This window comes from Heterocephalus glaber, unplaced genomic scaffold (assembly GCF_053883595.1).
Source record: "Heterocephalus glaber isolate CG9 unplaced genomic scaffold, H.glaber_assembly_v1.0 deba00000331, whole genome shotgun sequence".
Taxonomy (NCBI): Eukaryota; Metazoa; Chordata; class Mammalia; order Rodentia; family Bathyergidae; genus Heterocephalus; species Heterocephalus glaber.
The window spans coordinates 12,232,316-12,236,844 of record NW_028258142.1 but is presented as its reverse complement, the minus strand read 5'-3'; the positions used below and the strand labels follow the sequence as shown (position 1 = coordinate 12,236,844).

Below are 4,529 nucleotides of genomic sequence, written 5' to 3'. Positions count from 1 at the left end.
AGTGAAATAAATAGGAGACACATGTGTAAATACCAAATAGTTTCTCTGGTGTGAGAAACTGAAAGAGTAAATAAGGACTAAATGTATAATAGATAATGTGAAATAGGAAGAAAATATCCAAAGGGGTAGGGGAAGTGGGAGGATTAGGGGAAAGGAAAGAAGGGTAAAGAATAAATATGAGAAAAGGATAAAATGGAAACAAAGTCTTTAGGGAGTATTGGAGGGAGGAGTTGAAAGGAGGGCAGGGGAATGGGGAAAAATAAGAACCAAGATATATCGTGTAAAGGTACAAATTCCCAATGATGAATGTCATCATATTGCATACTTAAAATGTACCAATAAACTTAATAAAAAATGAATTAAGATGTTTTATATACATGTTCCAATTCCACACAAAGAATATAAACATAATGTAAAGCAAATATGTACTTAAAAAACTCCATAAACATCTTAAAACTTTATGAGTGATTTGAAAGTACTATACAAAATTTCCTCCAATTTATACTTCCACAATTCTCATTATTTTAGTGTTGTAAATTTTCCTTGATGAAAAAATATACCCATTATTTAAAAGGAACTGTACAAAACAAATGCCAACGTAAAATTAAAAGTATTCATAATTCTACTGTCAGATATAATCTGCAATAAGATTTTACTCTATTTTCTTTTGACCATATGGGGCAGTCAATATTTTGTAACCATCCTTTCTTAGGTGTTTTTGTGAATATGTGCATTGCATGCTGATATCTATTTTCTCTGTATATTTTTTTTGAGCATTTGTATACAATTTAAGTTTTATTGACCTCCAGTTTTTTAAAAAGTTAAATTCAAGGTCATACCTCTCTTAAGTTTGATGTATTATACATAGATTGTGCAGAATGAGTATGAAGAGATACAAATCAGTCCATGCCCCAAAAGATGTACTAGAGTACAGAATCATCTCCATAAATATATATAAAATTCTTGTGAAGATAAAGGGGACTGTCTGGTTTTTCTGGGGCACTTTCCAAAGTGATTCAAGGCATGAAAAGCACACCCCAAAGTGAATACACGCATTCTAGGTTTTGTGCCTCTGCTATAGCCCATCAGAGATCAGGCTTCACAACTGATAAAACTAAATGTACTGAATGAGACTCTGCTTCTTAGGCGGGAAAGCACAGACCTATAAATGTAGATAATTTCTCCAAACATGGAGAATACAAATACAAGCACTTTATTTTAAAAAGCAAACACAAAAGATTGGTGTAAACCCAAAAGGTTTAAATGCTTCCATTTAGAATAATTCAATTCAGAATCTATACAAGTTTGTTCCCAAGAACTAACACATCACTTGTCTCTATGAAGGAAAATGAATTCTACAAATTAACATGGTTTTTTGGTATTTCAAATCTCACTGTTATATAAAAACCTAAAGACCCATAATATCCAATAGCTTTAAAAGATAAGCTAAAAGACTGCTGTGATCAACATTTCCAGTGTTGGTCAGTCCTGTTTAATATACACATAGGGAAAATACACCCACTCTATAATTTCTTATAAAACAACAAGTAAGGAGTAGATGTAGGAGATGTAGAAAGGGAAAGAGAATTCAGAAAGTCCTTCTCTTCGGTAACTTTCACTTCAGAATCACCAAAAAGCAGCCACTTCCCCTCATACTCCTTTAAACTTTGCACTACACAGGAAATTTTGTTCTCAAATCCACTCCTGTAAATGTCTGTTTGGTCGCTGGATTCCTGGTTCCTGTCCACTGCATGGGTCCCATTAGTACTGTTAGTCTCAGAACTTCTACTTTCAGCAAATGCTGTACTGGCAGCCCTATCAGGATTAGATGCTTTGTTGTAGGGCTCATAATCTGCTTTGCTCTTTTGTCCTCCAAGAAGTCCAATAGCTTCCACATTTTTTTTGTTCAAAACTTTACTTGGCTGTGTATTTCCACCAACTCTCATGGACACCTCTTCATCGTCATAATTTTCAACTGCACCCCTTACTTCCTTCTCATTCAGTGGCTTTGGCGTGCTTACTTTACACATCTGGTCAACCACAAAATTCTCCTTGTCCAGTTCTAAACTGTTGAGGTCATTGACTTTAACGGAAGCAGTGTAATGCCCACTGCTAATTGTAATACCGCTGTGCATTACAACTCCAAATAATCCATAGCTGTCATTGGTTGGCCTTGTGCTCCATTCTTCTAGCGACAATTTAAGAGGTGTCAGTAAGGGAGTGTTGATCTTGGAAAGTCCACCACCGTAACAATCAAACTCCAAGCCGCTAGCAGCAAAGCACTTCAAATGAATGGTTATAACTTTAGGCATTTTGTCAAACAGAAGTTTTTGTTCAGCTTCAGTGTAATGATGGCAATTTTCACAGAAATATTTATCTTCTCCTACAATCCTCTCCGCCGAAGCAAACTGTGAAATTGCCCATCTCAAGGTCTTCATTTCTGTTTTTGGCTCTGGAGAAATTTCAGAACTCTCCTCTGCTTTGGAAAGCTCATCTTCTTGTACTGGTACACTGATGTCCTGGAAATCTTCTCTTCTTTCTGTCAGACTTTCACATTCCAAGCAACAAGTCCTCAATACCAGCTGACCTTGAAATAATTTTTCCACTAGTTCAAAACCAATTTGCTCTGCACCTCTGTTTATGGGCTTAACTTCATTAACATCTGTAGGTTTGATGTCTTCTGGAGATTGAAGTCCACAACCATGAGTTGTATTGTCGCTTTCATACTTCCCGAAGTCCTCTTCAAGATCAGACTCGCTTTCTTTACACTGTCCTTTGGATATCTGGCTTGCTGTTAGTTTTCCCAGACTGCAGAATTTAGAAAGAATGCTGGATTGCTTCGTTGCAGACTTTAACCAATTTATTTTAACTCTTGACTTCTTTTGTGAGGGTCCTATGCTCTCACTTTCAGAAACAAACTTGGGGATTACTTTAGGGGGAGTCTCCAGTGTATGCCCAGTAGCTTTTCTTTTTGATCTCGTTTGAGTCTCTGGTTCTCATCCAATAACTGGTGGTCCTTGGCAACTCTGACTTTTCTCTTCATGTTACCAAATTCAGTGTCACTTTTTCTTTTCCCATTCCCTTTTGGAGGTTTTTCTTTATAGTCCTCGGAATTCCTCATGTTGTCCATTTCCCTGCTGTTAATTCCACTCACTTCCTCTTTCTGATGAGGCTTTTCTCCTACCTTTGCAGATAATTCTGTCACATTTTCTACTTGTTCTTTTTTTAGGAGTTGGCATGTTTCTTGAATGTTTCCCAAAATACACTGTAATACTTCCTGTGCATCATGCTGTAGATATCCTTTGTACATAGGGTTGAGTACCCTGAGTGTGTTAAGCAGCCGTCTTGGCTGAGTAGCAAGCTCATCAGTGTATTTCTCTGGATTTAGGAGGAAACTAGCCTGAAGCTGTTCCATTGGAATGATTAAGGACTGTAAACTGCATATAAGTTCATAACTCACCAAAGAATCTTCTTTGCAATTTCCTTTGTCTTTTTGATTGGCTTCATCCTTTAGAGCCTCTTTCTTCTTTGAAATAATATTAAATAAGTGCTTCACTCCAGATTTAAAACCAGGACAAAAATATAATACCTGAAGTATACTATTAAGATAACAAGTATTGCCAAGATTATTCAGTCTCACAAATGGCATCAAGTTTTCTCTCTTCTCACAGTTTATAGGTGAGGACCGTGCTGCAGGAACAACTTAGCCAATTTCTGATCCTCTATATTCAGAAGCTTTTTCTTCATTTTCTTGAGAGTCTGTAAAATCTAAGGCTCTCTCAGTTTCCTTTTTCTGAAAAAACTTCAAGGAAAGTCTGTTTTTCTTAGATGGACTACCTCTTGAAAGCCCATTACTTTCACTAGGTATGACACCGGGCATTTTCTTTCCAAATCCCAATGAGCTGACAAGAATTTATAGAGGGCAATTGTAATCAGCAATTTCATCCGGTCCTGGCCCGCCCGCCGCGCACAGGCAGCCGCCGAGCCCGGCCCGGCCCGGCCGGAGCTCACATCCCGGGCGGCGCCCGCCAGGCCGCTCGCGAGCAGCGCGGTCTCGGCTCCGCGCCCGCCGCCGCCGAGGGAACTTGGGGCGTTTTCCTCCCCGAGGACCCCGCGCCTCCTCCCGCCCGCCGGGCCGCGCCACGAGCGGCCTCGCACACGCCTGCGCCGGACCACGCCGCGCGGCCCGCCAGGCCAGGGCCGCCTCGCCGCCGCTCGCAGGGCTCCAGCCGTGGGAACCTGTATATTTTTAAATATTCTATTGCAACATGATTCTTTGTATTCAAAACAAATGTGCTTTAAACACAGTAAAAAAAAAACGTTTCGAAGTGAAGAAGGAGTGATTATTATTTCAGGTAGTTCACAAATCATATATATGACTTTTTATTAAATATATATCACTTTTATATTAAAAATGAATGAATGAAGATGTGTTATGTACATGTACCAACTCCACACAAGGAATGTAAACATTATGTAACACAAATATGTACTAAAACGTAGACATCTTAAAACGTTACATACATCAC

General features: G+C 38.9%; 1 pseudogene; it reads right to left on the bottom strand.

Annotated features, from left to right (window-relative positions):
- Positions 1-574: 574 nt before the first annotated feature.
- Positions 575-3,954, bottom strand: LOC101708067 (ubiquitin carboxyl-terminal hydrolase 1 pseudogene; annotated as a pseudogene).
- Between the last annotated feature and the right edge of the window lie 575 nt (positions 3,955-4,529).